The sequence below is a fragment of the Onychostruthus taczanowskii genome, unplaced genomic scaffold (genome assembly GCF_017590055.1).
Source record: "Onychostruthus taczanowskii isolate IOZ18803 unplaced genomic scaffold, ASM1759005v1 scaffold18, whole genome shotgun sequence".
Lineage (NCBI taxonomy): Eukaryota > Metazoa > Chordata > Aves > Passeriformes > Passeridae > Onychostruthus > Onychostruthus taczanowskii.
In genome coordinates this window covers 11,170,460-11,187,606 of record NW_024499017.1, presented here as the reverse complement: position 1 = coordinate 11,187,606, position 17,147 = coordinate 11,170,460, and the positions used below count along the sequence as shown (strand labels likewise).

General features: G+C 44.9%; 1 long non-coding RNA gene across 1 annotated transcript; it reads right to left on the bottom strand.

Annotated features, from left to right (window-relative positions):
- Positions 1 to 1,357: 1,357 nt before the first annotated feature.
- On the bottom strand, positions 1,358 to 7,080 carry LOC121334091. The gene is made up of 3 exons (XR_005952402.1): positions 6,961 to 7,080; positions 4,793 to 4,875; positions 1,358 to 1,643 (listed from the first exon to the last, which is right to left on the bottom strand). It is a non-coding gene; the product is annotated as an uncharacterized LOC121334091 (long non-coding RNA).
- Positions 7,081 to 17,147: the final 10,067 nt, after the last annotated feature.

Genomic DNA, 17,147 nt, shown 5'->3' with positions numbered 1-17,147 from the left:
CTTTGTTGATGGGCTCAAAATATCCAAAAGTCAGCAATTTGCTGGTTTTTTCATGGTGACTCTTTTCAGGGTGATTCACTCTCCAAAATTATTGCAATGTCAGGGTTGCTGTCATCTCAAAATAAGGCAGAGAGCCTGAAAATCACCAGAACTGTGACTGCATTAGACACAGACCTGGCCACTCAAAATTAAAGCAACAAAACACAATTTCCTTGGTGTCCCATTAACCTCAGAAACACAATAGAAAAACTGAAGTCACAATTCAGGAAAAAAAAATTATTAAATAAAATCAGCACCTAAATTGCTCCTGAGGAACCTGCTCTTGTAAACCCTGCTAGAGAAGAGATTCCCTCCAGCCTCAAATATCCTCTGTGATTTTGGTGGGACAATCACAAAATCACAAAATTTTTGTGATTTTGGTGGGACTTCAAATAATTTTTCACATTGTTTTGAATTTAACTGTATTGAAATGTGCATTTATGTGCTTTCCTGAAAAGTAGCATTAGTGGAGAACTTGTTGATAAAAATGGAGTAAAACTGAGAAATTTTCAATTACATTTGATACAACTCCAAGCCCGGTCCAGAGATTAATTTATTTTTTTTTATGGATTTCTCTGCATGAGCTCCTAAAGTCCTCTGTTTACCAGTGGGGCTGTCATACTCATGCTTGTTTTCTCCCTATCAAAACCACACACCTTCTTTATTTAATTTGTTGCACCAATTGCTGGAATTGTGCAACTCCTGTGGATTCTTTCTAAAGCCTTCAGACAGATGACATCCAAAAGGAAAAAAAAAAAAAAAAAGAAGCCAAAGGAAAAACATCCTTCTCAGAGAGAAAGAAACTGAAGACTTCTACACCTGGCTTCCAATTTTTGACAGCAGCAAAACCCCAAATTTGCATATTCCAACACCCATCATTTTGATAGAAATTTGGAATGAGCATCCTTGGTGTCCCGACACTGTTCCCAGAGGAAAATATTGCCTGTTGAAAGAATGAGATGGATAAAATCTTAAAAGTAGACACGGGGTGCTGGGGAGGGATGGAGGCTGAGGGAAAGGGAACACGGACAAGGACTGGAAAAGGGAGAGGGAACCAGAGGGGGAATTGGAGTGGTCTGGGCATGGGTGGAGTTTCTGCACCAAAGGACATCACCTGCCCCATCTTTCCTTCCACACATCCCATCCATCCCACATTTCAGTAAATTGAGGCCAAAAATGCCAAAAGCCCAGAACACAAAGCCTTGTGCAGCTCAGCTCGTGTGCAGAACTGTTTGCTTGCAGAGGAGACAGGAAGGAGATGACTCACAAAGAGCTCACCAAGGTCTCCTCAGTCTCCTGACAGCTGCAAGAAGGACCACGAGGCTACAGCCTGTCCCTGAAGATAATCCAGTCCTAGAACTGGGACAAAGAACTGGGAATAACACTGGCAGTGGAACAGACAGGCTCTTCTTGGGGACAAAAGCCAGAATATGCTGATTTATGGCAAGAGGAGGAGGGATTTATTTTTATTATCCAAGCCAACCTGAATCACTGTAGAGGCAAGAGATCAAAAATAAAGACCAGGTCCACGTCCTTTCTTGGTTTAATTGCAGTCACTCCAAGAGGATTTTGTTTGAACAAGGGTTCCTGATGTTATGTCTGCACTGAAAAGAAAAAAAAAATTGTTTCCATTTCAGTTTGGTCAAGCCCCATGAGCTAAGCTGGGCTAAAATAGAGGTGAACAGAGTCCAGGAGCAGGAGAGGGATGGGTCAGATCAAAGGTGCCCAGGGAGGGTCACCCAAGCACAGGAAGCTGTGGCTAATTCCCACACCATATCCAGCCTCAGGAACCCACAGCTTTAGGGAGGTTTGGAGTCACAGGTCCCAAACTGGACACGTTTGTGAGCTTCTCATGGGCCAACCCCTCACACGACAGCAGAGCCTCCTCAATACCCCACAGAAGTGAGCTCCTGGGCTGGAGAATGGACTGTGGCACAAATTACTGCTCCTCAGCTGACTCAAACCTGCTGTGTGGGCACCCAGCTCCTCCAGGTCATAGCAACAGCCCAGAGGTGCTTTGGGTTTACCTTGGGGTTCAATTAAAATTAAAATTAAAATTGCTGAATTTAGTGAGGGCCTGTCTTGGTTTTCCTTCTTTCTCTTTATGCTTGTTTTCATTTGAGATAAATAATATGAATTGGTTAACTGGCACTAAAAACATATTTTCCTCTTTCTGCCTTAAATTAAAACAGAATCAGGATGTAGGCATGAACTAAGCCAAGGATCCAAACACACTCCAGTCTTAAAGAAAGCCCAAGCTCCAACTTAAATTTTGTGCTTGAAATCAAGGAAAAAAATATTTCAGTTTGGTGAGAAGAGTTTCTTAATCTACAGAATAGTATTCCATCCCATTTTTATGTTATCTGAGCATACCTGATTGCAACAAGGATGAGTGATTGTTTTTCCCAAGGCTCCAATCCCAGTAGTATACATCCCTTCATTTTTCTTTCTTTTTCCTAAAGATTTTTGGCAAATAATTTCCATCTCTGGCTCCTTACACCCTATTTTGTATAGGAAGGCTCAGGACATGCCTGGCTGCACAAAGGGGTCACCCTCCAGGTTACTGATTAGGAAATAGTAGGGTTTGTCAACATCTGGCCCTGACAAACTTTTAAAATATAAATACAGATGGTTTTATTTAAAAGGTAAAAGGTCCAAATTCAACTCAAGGATGAAGCCTGTTTTCTTTCCAATCTCATTTTTTCCCCTGGATGTTTGGTACGCTGTGTTCCATTGCTGTGAAGTGTAATCACATTTATATAATAAAACATAATTAAGAAAGGGAAGCATAAATTGAGAGTTCTTTCGTTTTGTGACTTATTCAAGAAATTTCTAGCCCAAACTGAGTAGAATTTGTATATGTCAAGTATTTCTGAGAGCTTATTCCCGTGGTAAGAGGGAACACAATCCTCACTGAAGTAGAATAAAGAGGATAACTTCTCTGACTGCTACATCTATGGACTAGAAAATTAATTCTCTTCATCCAGGGTTTGACTCTGAAGTCTGCAGCTGAACCTCTCTTTGCATGAGCTCTGATCCTGTTTAACTGTGCAGCACCTCAAATGCAGATCCCATTTTAGCAATTCTTGCCCAGGTAGAGATTTCTACCCCAGAAAATACGAGTCAAAGCCTTTACAATCCATGCCCATAACTTTTATCTGCATAAAAGCTCCCAGACCAGCAGCAGGGTGCTGAATCACCAAAGAAAATTGCACAATAAATTCAGTGTAACAAGAACAAACTCTCCACCAAACCCTCCATAATCCACGAGGATAACCCAATATTTGGCTGTCAATAAACCCTCTGATCAGGCACCTGAATTCAAGAAATCACCAACCTGTATCTCAGGCCTGACACTTTCAATGACCTTTGGATGCTGCTACTTTAAAAATACCATCTCATGCACTCTTCGTGCCCCAGGGCTGATAACCCAATAAACCCATGGAGGGGTTTATTTATCTTGTCATTTCTTCCTGTTTTGCTGAGGTTTCTCATCTCCCTGTCCCTGACAAAAGCAAAGGGATTCACTTGCTCTGTGGAGTGTAATCACATTTATATAATAAAACATAATTTAGAAAGGGAAGCATAAATTGGGAGTTCTTTCATTTTGTGACTTATTCGAGAAATTTGTAGCCCAAACGGAGTAGAATTCATATTTGTCAATTTTTTCTGAGAGCTTATTCCCATGATAAGAGGTTACACTCTGTGCTGAGCACAGCAAAGACAGGGTTTTTTGGGAAAAGGGACAGGGGGAGAAGCACAGAATCAGCATGGTGAGGGCAAAAGGGCTGGACTGAAAACATTGTTTTTATCAAGAGGGGTGAAAAAATCTGGCATTCCTTAGCTAGAAAGCTGGATAATGCTTCTAGCAGGGCACCAGCAAGCCTGGAGCAGAGACAAAATTTTGGAGATTTAAATCCTGGGAATCTGACTGTGACTGCGCTTGGTGTTCAGAGCAGTAACTGGGGTGGGTGTGGAGGGGAAAAAACCCTTTAATGTGAATGTGGAACTAATTAAAACATCCTGCTCTGCTTTATCAGAGTCAGGTCTTTGGGCAGAGCCACGAGTCTGGTCTGTGTTTACAAAGGAACACGAGCAGAGACAAAATTTTGGAGATTTAAATCCTGGGAATCTGACTGTGACTGCGCTTGGTGTTCAGAGCAGTAACTGGGGTGGGTGTGGAGGGGAAAAAACCCCTTTAATGTGAATGTGGAACTAATTAAAACATCCTGCTCTGCTTTATCAGAGTCAGGTCTTTGGGCAGAGCCACAAGTCTGGTCTGGGTGTTTACAAAGGAACAAGAGGAGAGCTTGCAAAGGGCTGAGCTGGTGTTGCACCAGGAAGGGGTTTACAGGACAGGGTTAAATTCCAGATATTCCTGGAAAACTGCTGAAATGAAAATCATCAAATTGCACAAAAGAAGAGCAGAGGATGGTGTAGAAAGGGGGGACTAATTGTGAGTGAGGGGCTGGGAGCTGGGGCTGGAGGGGTTGTGAAAATGGGAAAGGTGATGACAGTAAATTCAAAGGGAAGCAGAAAGGAACAGCTGGGGGGGAAAAAACCAAACCAGTTTTGGAAAACAGTACGTGAACAAGAATTTTTTGTCTAATGTAGAAAAGCAGCGACAGGAGATGGGAAATGTGTGTTCACAGCTAAACACATAAAGATCATTATCAAGGCAAAGGCAGCCAGCAGCTCTCCAGGAATGCTCCCAGGAGTACATGAGGCCTTTGGCTTTATTTGCAACAAATACCTTGAACATATCCTCAGATTTAAGCACTCCATGAACTTGTTATTTGTTAGGATTTCTTTTTCCCTCCTTGGCAGGAAAACATCCTGAAGACAGCAGAAAAAAATATATATATATATATAAAATAAATTAAACACACGCAGCAAATATATATTAACATATCTTAGTCATAGAAACTCTGGGAAAACTTTAATTTGGCACACAAATGTGGTTGATTCTGCCATGGGGACTCTGTTTTCAGTGCAGTTTTTGCACTAAGCCCATAAAACTGTGACTGACACCTGAGCCCCTGGGAGCAGCAGGAGTCACTCCTTGGGTTTTTCTGCCACCCACATGCAAGGCTGCTGCTGTGCAGAACACGAGGTCCAAATGCACCAATCAGCACCAAACTGTACTTCTCAATCAGATTTTTTTGTTGTTAAAATATGGGTTTCATTTGCCTTAGGATTTAAGACAATTAAAAAAGGAAGGAGAAGACCCAGCACCATTTACTTCAGCAGTTGCCCACTTTTCCTTCTCCTGCTGTCCTGCAGCACATCCTGCTACTGCCCCTGAGCAGCACAGTGGCATTAGGGTGGCATTTTCACCCTCAGTAACTGAGTGGCAGCAAAATAAATCACTGAGGCACCAGCTGAAATCCCCCCAAAGCTCTACCAGCGACCTCAACAGCCTCCAATGGATCCTTTGTGCAAGGCACAAACCTCACCCAAAACCACTCATTTTTTGTGTCTCCTGCTCTGCTTGAGCTTTGTGGAAGCAAAATTCCTGCAGCACCTGCACTCCTGCAGTGCCAGGCAAACCTCAGGGCACGTTCCAAGCTCTGCTGTCCTAAATAGGATGCAAATAATCAAGGTTTTACTCTGTGATGTGGAACCATGCAATGTTTCCTGGAGCAATCCATCCCACCACCCAGGTGGGAGGTGCTAGAACAGCTGACAGGAGCTACAGCTGGAAAATGACACTGGAGATTTAGGAGATTGTAGGAAATATTCCCCAAGTTTTAAACTCCATGTGCAGCTGCTGCACAGAAGGCAAAACAGGATGTCAGCTGCACTGGTAGAGGAATGTCCTCTAATTGAAAAGATTTGGTTATTATTGTGTGAGGAAATGATAAAATCTAGAGCAGAGCATGGTTTGGTCAAGCAGTGATATGGGAAATAAATGATATCAGTTCTCCAGGCTGAAGACAGAGAAACATTCAGGACAATGGGTTTATTCTCGTTTCTTACAGCCTGTGGTGGATGGATCAGCTCTCACCTTCAGGAGAATGATGTTTTGTGTGTGCTTGCCCTGTTCAGCTGAGAACAAGTGGGAAAAAGGCTTTCAAGCAAGTTTCTGTGTCAGCAGAGCTCTGCAGCTCTGCCCCCAGCACCTCTGCTTGCAGTGCAATGCCACCAGAAACAGCCCCAGGGACACCCAAAAAAACCCTACAACAAAAGCAAGAAGCTGCCTCAGTGTAAGATAACTCTCAGGGTCACCTCTGGTGACGTGACCTCAGACAACTCTGGTTTTTACACAAGGAACTGCATTTCAAAGACCTCTGAAGCAGCAGAGCCCTGCCAGCTTGGGCTCCATCCTGAGGGACATTTCATACTTTACCATAGGTAACCCAAATATTTTGCAGACATTTCTCCACCAAGGAAAGAGATAAAAAGGACAAAGCTGCCACTAAATCGAGGTAATGATGCAAGGCTAATTAATGGAAGAGGTGAGTGTTGCACTGCTGTCCTGCTGGGAGGTCAGAGCCAGGGGCAGTTTGTTGATACACCTTTAGAAAGAGGTGGAGAAGCCAGAACAGATGTGCTCCCATGGAAAACACAGCTCTGGGGAGAGGTGGAGCCCAGCTGGGTCAGCCACACACGATGATTTGTCCACCAGGGCATGAAAAATGGGCATAAAGACACGTAATGAAACCACACTTCTCTAATAAAGGCAGGACAGCTCTTGGATTTGGAGAGTGAGAAAGAGCAGCAATGTTGACTCCTGGAGATATCAAATCCCTCTTTTCAGAGGGGATGACAGGACCTGGAGGGATTTGTGGGATCCCTCCAAACCCTCTGTGTCCCTTGGACAGCCAAGCCCAACACCAGAACCTCAGAGGTGGCTGCCCTCAGCACCAGTTCAAACTGGATTGGCCTCCTCGTTCCTCCCATAATGCAGAATTTCCTCACCTCAATTAAAGGCTGAGGTCCTTCTCTGGTCTCTCAGCCGCCAATAGAGGATTTGTGGAGTCCCCAGGGATGTTTGTTGTTCTCCAGGGATGATGCTCAGCAAAGACCTCGTGCTTCTCGTGAGGCACCTCATGGATCCCCTGGGGAAAATGAAAACAAATCCCAAACCCCAAACTCAGAGGTTTACACAGAGACACAGGGTTTTCTCAAAGCATCAGCAGTTTGTATTTTTTTTTTTAATTTTTACTCATTCTGAATTTTATATGTCATCTCCTGGAGAGTACCATGGTTCTTCCCACATGGTGACAGTAGCAGAGGTCTCACAAAGGCAGTTTGTGTTTTCTAACATCATCAAGAGAACAGCAAAGAGAAAATTATCTGCCTGGGATATTTGAAAGCATTCCTTTTGCTCTGGTTTGCAAAAGAGCAGGCCAGATTTCTGCCACAGAAAAATTCAGCAAATGGGAGAAGGAATTTGAAGGGAACTTGAAACTGGCAGAAAAGGGAAGGAAAATAAATTAGGGAGATTTATTTTAGCCTATGATTTCATTTCTTAAGTCTTATATTTGAGAATTATCTGACTAGAGACACAGGTCATTTTTGCTAAAGCATGTAGCTGTTTATCTTTTCTGCTCTCCATGCCATGATGTTTCTGGCCAGAAATGGGTTATGTATCAAATTCACACCTTTCTGCTCATTTCTTAATAAAAATCAGCTAATTGCATCACCCTTTCTCCATGCCAAGGGGAGATTGTCATTTAACTTGGCCTATTCCAACTTGATTTTTTGTAAAAATCATAATATTTTTGGCCGTTTCTTTCTCATTTGAGAAAGTAAACTTTGCAAAACGGCATCAAAGTTGCACAAACATGAGCTGATTTGGAGCTGAGAAGTGCTGCCCTCAGACCAGGGCATTTCCCCTGAGCCAGTGCAATCATTACTCAGTGTTTGCCCAGGAAAAAGCACATGTTTCAATTTTGTCTAAGTCTCTTCAGCTTGTGTAACCTCCAGTGTAGGGCTTCAATACTTGGATGAAGGAGCTGAGTGAAGTAAATGGAAATATTTTCTAGCCCAGGGGGTCTCATCTTGCAGCTCCACCAGGTGAACTGGGACAATGCCACTCATCCTGTAGAGCAGAACATCCAAATTTGGTTAAAGGCTAGCAGGCACAGATGCTGATTCATCCTCCCTGCATCCATCCCTTTCTGCCCAGCCCTCTTGGCTCATGAGCAATCCAGAGGCCATCCCATTCTCACCTCAGCAGCAGCATCCAAGTGTCCAGGCTCTGCTCCTGGCCAGGATTCCTCCTGCAGAAAGACAAAGAAGAATAAGAAGAATGCAAACACCACTCAGCATGTCCAGTGGTACAGGAAATATCCACTTTTGGGACAAAGCCTTTTCTTTCTAGCTCAGACAGGTTGAAAATGATCTGCTGCTGGGAGCTCAGCCTGGTTTTCTAAGGAAACAACAAATCAAACACTGCAAAAGGAATGAAGGTTGGCACTGGGGTGGTGAAGGTGTTTGGCTGCTCCTCTGTTCCACCCTCCTCCCGCCTGGTATCCCAACTTGATCTGGCTCCAGCAATGTGACCCAGACTATCTGCCCTGGCTGCTCTTCCAAATTACCTCCTGCCTGCAGATATCCTCCAATTCAGCTCGTGCTGCTCGGGGGTGTCCAGAAGCTGAGTCTGGACAAGGGCCCTGAGCTCAGCGTGGTCAGCCCAGCTCCAGGGCACCTCCAGCCTCCCGAGGGTCCCAGCCCAGCTCCCACCTTGCAGTGCTGTGGAAGCCCAGGGCACTGGGAATATTTCTGTGTCTGCTCTGGGGTGCCCTGACCCCCAGGGGAGCACTGACCCTGACCCTCATTCGTGGAGAAAGTTTCCCGGACTTCAAGGTAGACCAGAATCCACAAAAGTGTGAAATAGGTTATAGAGAGTAGTGTGGGTGGATCACTTGGGTGAGAAATTTAGGTTTGGGGATTTTTAGTGTGTTGTGGATGGAAGCAAGTTGGAAGACACAGGGTGTTGTCCTGGGTTTCTTCTTCGTGGGTTTGGGTGGCATTTTGTAATTGGACAGGAAAGTCTGCATTGTGGGCCCTTTGGGATCAGTTATTGGGTTAAAAGGGAAAATAATCTAGGTGTCCTTTCTTAATTAGATAGTTTAGTCTTAAAAGACCTTGTAACAAGAGATTGTTGGCCATTTTGTGCCTTCTAATGAAAGGCTGCTGAACTCATGTTTGTGAGACTGTTTCACTGATAAGAAATAATAAACTCCTGAGTCCAAAAGTGAACTACTGTCTCAAGTGCCTCCAATCCAGACCCAGAGAAACCAACACAGGGTTAGGAAGCAGATTTGGCCCAGAATTTTAAAGCAAAGCAAAGCAAAACGCTGTGCAGATGCCCAGAGACAGGAAAAGCACAAATGGTTTGAGTTGGCCTGCTGAAATGTTTGCCATGTTGTTTAATTGTACCTTTGTACACCAGATTCCAAGAAGGAGGAAAAAAAGCAACTCTGTGCATTTTATTGCTGAGGTCAGGTTCCTGTCTCCCCAGTCCTGTTTCTCATTCTCTAATTAAATCATTCCTCTTAATACAACCAGTTCCTAAAAGTCTGCTTGCCATAAAGTGCTTTATCATTAGAATCTTATTTACTATAACCTTAATTGAAAAGTTTATTCAGGCTTCATCTATAAAATGTTTTGTGCAATCAGTCAAAAGCTCAAGATCAGCAGCAAGGCCTGAGCCCAGAAATCAGCTCTGCCAAGGCCAGCCACTCTCAAGGTGACCTTAAACTGGATTGCAAAAACACTCTGGAAGTCCAGAACAATACAGCACATTTAGAGAAAACCATCCCAGCCTCAGCAAGGCAAAAAATCCTTTGTGAGGACATAAGACTAACCTAGAATAAGCTGGGTCTGGGCCTAATCTCACTTTGGGACCTAGTTTTACAAGCTCTCTCATGGTGAAGTCAAAGAGAATCCCAAAGAGAATTCCCAAATTCCCAGCTTGGGAAAAGGGACGAAGTATCTGGCACGCCCTCAGGAATTCTCCAGGGAAAAAGCACGGCCTGGGACATGGTGAAGTCAAAGAGAATCCCAAATCTGTGCCCAGCTTGGGAAAAAGGACGAAGTATCTGGCACGCTCTCAGGAATTCTCCAGGGAAAAAGCACAGCCTGGGAAAAAAGAGATTTTTGTGATCATTCTATACTGTTGGGAGCAGCAAAGCAGGAGAACTGAAATGCCATGGCCTGGTCACTTCTTTCCAAGGAATAATCCCCGCCACTGACTTGTGTCTGAAGTACAACCCTTCCCTACACAGCTCCTGCTGTTGGTTTGTGACACAAGACACTTCCTGCAGAATTAATAAGAAATAAATCAAGGGAAGTCTCTCCTGCAATGGCTTTATGGAGTTGCTGTGTCTTTTTACAGATCCCTTGTATGTTCCCACACTACAAGATATTCTGCTCAGCATCATGAAGAGTCATGCCTTTATAGTCACAGCTTGGATTTCACATGGCTCTAAATAAAATAAAATTTAAAAAAAAAACAACAACAACAAAACAAGAACAACAACAACAACAACAACAAAAAATTAAAAAAAAAAAACACGTGCCCTAAACATGTTTTCTGGAAATGTTTTGATTTTCAAATTATGTGTGTACTCTAAAATGAGAAAAATCCTTGACCAAGAAGAGCTGCTTGTTGAAAGCATTACTTGTTTCTTATTTCAAAGGGAAAATTGAAAACATTTATGAAGGGTGTAGCTATTTACCAGTCCAGAGTGTTCTTATAAACAAAATAATACAAAACATATCCTCTTTGCTGTTTTGTTGTTTAATATCTTCTAGTGTATCACAACGTGGAGAGCAGAACAGAGGAGAAAATAGAGCGTATTTCCAAAAAGCCTTGCAACAGGATAAAAGGGCAAAGGACAATGTGTTTCAGCTATAAATGCACAAAAAACATGAGACAGGTACCAATTTTCCATCAGAACAGCTGAAGAAATTGTGCAATTTACCTGCAATTCCAGTTGGGCACATCAGGAAAAGTGAAGAGATCGGAAGGCCAAGAGAAAAGTTGAGTTCATCCAATGGACAAATGCGTGCAGGAAATCCTTGAACTTCTTTGACAACCTCTCCACAGAAATTCAGCTTGAGAAAACAGCCTCCAAGTCAAGTTCACCATTAAACTGTTCTTATTAAGCACTGTCCCTCATTTTATTGACAGCTGTGATGCTCGCCGTAATTGCTTTACTCACATCGCTTTACCCGCAGAGAAGATGAAAAATAATTCCACGTGCAGGGCCTCAAACACATCTCTGGCAGATGGGCTTCCAGCCCTGAAGGATGGGGAGGACATTTGTTCTGTGCCCTGGGGGGGACAGGCTGTGACAGCGCTTAAGAGGCTGGAGAAGCGGAGGAGCTGCTTTGTTTTAAAAAGAGACAGAACCAAAAGGCTCTCTGTCCTTTCACATCTGTACAACAGCTGGATTTTTTGTGTGTGTGTTGTGTTCTATCCAGGCATTTGATCAGGTTTTTGTGCTTTGTAAAGCAAGCAGGGGCCCAGGAATAGTCGTGAGGGAGGAGGGATGCGTTGGCTGGCGCTGGCCTCTGCACACACCATGCACCTCAGAGCAGCAAGAGAAATGCCATGGGAAGTTTGTTCCTGCTTCCAGGCCCGTGTGATTCCCTGGGAGAGGGCAGCTCTGCCCAAATCCATGCAGTCCTTCCAGCTGGCATCCACCCTTAGCAATGTCACAATGCACAGCTGGGACCTGCCAGCCCCTCCAGGAGCTGTTCTGAAGCTTGGGCAGGGCTGGGGCTGTCTCCAGGCCAGCTGCCCCTGAATTTTGGGGTGGATTGAGCATGTTTGACTTCCCCCATCTCTCTCTGTTGGTATCACCACCGTGGGGCTTTGGAGGCTGCAGCCACGGTGTGAAGCAGGTCCAGTGAGGTGGTGCCAATTTATACTCCCTCCTGATGAGGGTTTACTGTGCCTGAAAAACTGAGCGTCCCATTCACACCCTGAAAAAGCCATTTACAGTTTCAGCCTCATGGATAACCCACGTGTTCCCCTGCTGCAAAGCCCAGCACAGGATACCAGTTTGCTTTCTTTAGGGAAAAATGAATTTCTGGGATGAAACTTCCCTCAAGATTCTCATTCATTTGGCCGAGGAGTTGAAGCAGGATTACAAATTGCATTTCCCAGATACCTGGGACCAGATTCTCTGAGGCATCAAAAGAGATGAAAGGATTTACCACAAGGCAGAGAAATTGTGTCTGTAAGGACATCCTTCTGAAATCAGAAGTACAGACACAATCCAAGACCTTTGGTTCCTGCCATCCAAATCCAGACCATGTAATGTCAGAGCTCAGGATGACACAACTGCAGGGCAGGGTGGAGGGGTTTTCTGTAAAGCAGCAGAGCAGCACAGAGTAACCAGCCACTTCACTGAGCACAGAAAAACTGTTTCAAGCAATATGTGACTTTATTTAGTATTTAGATTGGCCATGCTCTCATTTTCCCACAAGAGCACTAAAACTTTCCCTAGGAAAAGTCAACTCCCAGCTTAAAATGCCACAAAATTCAGATGTCACAAGTTCAAGTTTCCCACCAAAAACAGGTTTGATCAGAAAACGGCCACACCTCGGACCAATATTGCTAAAGCAGGCACCAAAACCCTTCAAACATCCTGGGCATCCCTGTTCCAGGCCACCCAAAGAAATACTGCAAGTTCTGCTGGCCATGGACAAAATCCCTGTTGCTTTCTCAGGGAAAATAATTCATAAAGGCAAGCACAGAAATATGCTTATCTGCTCCATGATCAAAAGAGTGGCCCAAATTAAGTTTTTGGAGAGGTCCCAGGAATCTCATGTTCATTCCAAAAATAGACCTCAGATTGATGCAAGTGGACATTGTGCCAAAGAGGACAAGACAGGGGTAAAGCAGAGTGCAAGAGCAGCAAAGTGAAATGTGGAGCTGTTTTGTTTGCATCCTTTGATGACTACTGATGGGAAATTTTAGCTGGAAATCATCCACAGAAGGACCTGCAGAGCCCAGCATGGTGGTTTGGGTGAATTGAGAGCAGTTGGATTTCTGAGCAGGCAACAGTGATGTCTCTCTTTCCCAAAGCCATGAGTCAGGCTGTGCGCAGGGATCCAACATGAGCAAAAAGCACAATGAGGGAAAATCCAGCAAGCTCCAACACGTGGCTGGATTTCCTGTGGCTCAGGACACAGCTCCAGCTCCTTTCTTTTCTAAAAGCTCCTGGTTAAGGTTGGTTCCTCTGGGTGGACAAGGATGTGAGCAGCTCCTGCTTTTATTGTGATGAGGCACAAGCCCTGGAAATCCTGAATCAGCCAAAGGGGGCTGCAAGCAATGCAACAACACCCCTGACGTTACTGGAAAGATGTTCCACAGCTTCTCTTCTTCCCAGCCCTCCTGTCCAGAATCCATAACTCACTGACCTGGAGCAACACTGTCCTGCTGACAGGCATTTCTTGGTGGCTGATTTCACCTCCTGGCACACCATGAAGGCTTTCATGTCTGCTCTAGACACAGGCAAGAACTGCAGTAGCTCTGTTATGTTCCCCTGAGCTTTTCTTTCTTTTCTAATATATATTTTATGAAAACATGGTCTCTCTTCATGAAAGTTCTTTTTGTTCCCTCCTGTCTTGTTAGCAGCTACCTAATACTGATAAATCTATTTACATGTCCCTAAAGTACTAATGAAAAGACCTGTCACATTAATAAGAATGTGGACCAGTGTCCCAGCTGGTGTGAGGCAGAAGAGTGACTAAAGATCACCCCATCAGCCCCATCTCTGTCATATCCTGTGCCCCAGAGCCCAGACTTACTTGGAAATGTCCTTCTCTCTTCTGCTGCGCATCACGGGCCTCGCCCCACAATGCCTTGGTTCTGGATCTGGGATGGAAACCGCCTTTCCTGCCCTGCAAATCCTGCTGCTGCCATTAAACAGGTTCAGACACCAAAATCTGGAGTGGCAGGGCAGGATGAGGCTGCAGCAGAAGGTGTGATTCCGTCCCATCACCCACTGACTCATGTGGCACTAATGAGGTTTAAGGAGGGTGATCATGCTCGGGAGGAGGTGCTGCTGTCCCCGAGGGCATCCTCTGTGAGACACTTCACCCAAATGTGACAGACACTGCTCCACAGCAGCCATTTCAGCCATGGGGCAGAGCTCAGTAAAGCCAGGGAGGAAAGGAGCAGCGGGGAAGGTTCAGTTCAGTGAGTGGCTGCGACCAAGCTGTGCATCACGACTCGAAAATCCACACTGCAGCTTCCAGAGGAGGAACCACGCAGCTCTGATTCCAGCCTTTGGGCTTCCTGTGACACATTTGGCTATTTTTTAATTTCTGTGCAATATCCTTTAACAAATCAGGAGGAGCACTCATGGCTTTTCATTGGAAAATTGGTGAGCCAGCCTTACAAGCCCTGTCCCACAGCAGGCATTGCCACACCTTCTCCTCAATGCCAGAGGGGACAGCACAGCCATGGACAGCCAGAACCATGCTCTGATGAAATCTCCTGCCCTGCTTCTGCCATGCTGGAAGTCATTCACCTCTAAAGACACCCTCTCAAAGATGCCACCACTCCAGAAAATCTACATTGTCCTGCGTGGCTGGTTTGGAACTTTTGATTCGTGCAGAACTGGGAGCAGACCTGCAATGACCAGCTCAGGCCCTGAGCTGAGTTATGAGATCCATAAATGAGGTCCTGATAGGGTGTTCTGAGCCTTTCTTTTCAGAGGGGGTCTGTATTCTTGCACCCTTTGCAATATTCTCTTCCTGTCTAGTCAAGACAGATGTTGAAATCTACAGTAATTCTCAGCACACTCATTAAAAATTAGTCTGTGGTTCATTTTTGCTTCCTCTCCCAATAATTCTCTTGTCTCCTTCCTTTCCCAGGAAAAACCTCCCACACCACCAACATGAGCTCAGCCTGTGCCCACAGCTGCTGCCACCACTGTCCCCTGTGCCCAGCACAGCCTTGCCTCCCCCTCTCTGCCACCAGGGAAGGGAGGGGAAACATAAAGAGGGGTGGGTGTGCAAGTCCCAGGGGTCTCAGGTCTCACTTTAATTAAAGACAGAGATCACAGAAGATAATGAGATTGTACAGGAGAGCTCAGCTTAAGGTGGGGCTTTGATGAGAAACTCACATCTGCCAAAACCACTGTGCCCAGAGGGCTGGTAGGTCAGAGCTGGGCTGGGAAGAGGATTTCCCTCTGCTTTGCACACCCCCGGCTCTGGGAATGACTCCCTTGCTCATCCACCAATCTAGAGATGCTCCCATGGGTGGGATGCAGTTTATGAAGACACAAAATCTCACCTCAGCACAGGGTTGGTTAAATTTGGCCTACAAATGGAGTAGCTGCAAGGGACCATCCACTTGTCAGTGACCAAGCACAAACCCAACGGTGCTGTAATAGCAGGAGTTGGGCTTTCATCCAGGCTTGTCATCCTGGCAGTTTTCCAGGCTGCCCATGCTGTTTGACCAGCTGAGTGAGCTGTTCCATTAATTTTCCCTGAGGAAAGCCCACTGGGAAAAGCCATTGATACGGAGAGGAAGAGACAAGGGCTGTGTTGTCTGCCCAGCCACCGAGTTGGAACGCTGCCCATAATTTCCAGAAAACCCAAATGTTAGCTCAGGAAGAGCCAGGCTGCTCGTGGCTGTCTTTTCCTAGTGAGAAAATTTCATTTGTGTTGCGTTTAGCTGGAAGAATGACATCCTCTAGTATCCCACAGAAGATGGCTTTCCTGGAAGGAGGCAGAGCCTGCAGTCAAACCCTTCCAGGTGCTTTCAGGGGAAGGGAGAAATGTGTCCTCTGCATTTCTGGACAATTTCAGCACCATGCGAGAATCTGCCTGCACTCATGTCCCACACCCCTGAGAGCCTCAGGTTAAAAGGAAAGGAGAACTGGCTCCATGTGTCCTTGCTAGCCTCTCAGTGCCACCACAGCTCCGTAGGAAGCACTGTCCCTACAGCCACAGTGTCCCTTTTCTCCTTCCTTCTCCTTCCAACCCAAAAGGCAGATGTGAAGAGGAGCATCCATTCCCCATTCCTGAAAAAGAACCTCCACCTGCACGGCCACGTGGGACCAAAATGCTCTTACCTTTCAAGCTAATTAATGCATATGCTAATTAATGAATCAACTGCTCAGAGCTAAAAGCTCTCACAGAGTCCTTCCAAAATCAGGGTTTGGTTAAAGGAGCTGAGGAACTGGAAGCAAGAAGCAATTTGGGACCCCCTGAGTGGCAGCTGGTTTGGCAGGATGGGCTGCAGAGCCAGGACACAGAGTCGTGGAATTACTGATGATGAAACTGGGTCTTTCATAACTGCAGAATAAAACAATTTCCCGTTGGGGAAGAAAATGAAAATAAGTTTGAGGGGGTTCAAAACATAAGGATCACCTCCCATCCTGACTTCCACTCATCCCCTGGATTTTGGGGACTGGCTTTCATTCAAAGTGCACAGCAAAGCTTCCCTCAGATTCCACAAAAAAAAAGGTGTTAGGCTCCAGTTTGAGTCCTTGTCATGGTTCCCTGCTCTTCACTCCTCCTTTAGCTCCATTCCACTCCACTCCATTCCATTCCACTCCAGAAAAGCCTTTCTCCTTTACAGCTCTGTCTGGAACTTCTCAGGTTTTTTTTAGCTGACACTCCTTCCCAATTTCAACAAAAAAACTGCTCCTCTCTTCACCCAGATAGTGTCTCAGTCTTCACATGAGCCAGCAAAAGCCAGTGAAACACCATGCAAAAATTAAAATAAAAGCCAAACAATAAAATTAATTAAAATTTTTCATTAATGATTTTCAACTCCAACAAGCTTTTAAGAAGACACACTTTCAAACATGAAAAGAAATTACCGAAATAACTGCAATTTCACTTTTTAAAACAGTGTATTTTTAATTTTTTTAAAATATATTTTGATCAACAGAACCACTTTTTCCTTAAAACTGCCTCACTACAAAAAATGAGGATTGACTTTCACTCCTTTTTGATCCTTAATGAGACAGAAATGTTTTGGGGGTTTGGGCTGTTGCATAAATTTTACATAAGTGGTTGGCTTGGGGTTGGTTTTTTCTTTCCTAAAGGTCAGTCAATCAAAAAAACACCCCTCATTTATCTGTAATTTGCAATTATGGAGTCAGACCCTCCAATTCCCTGGG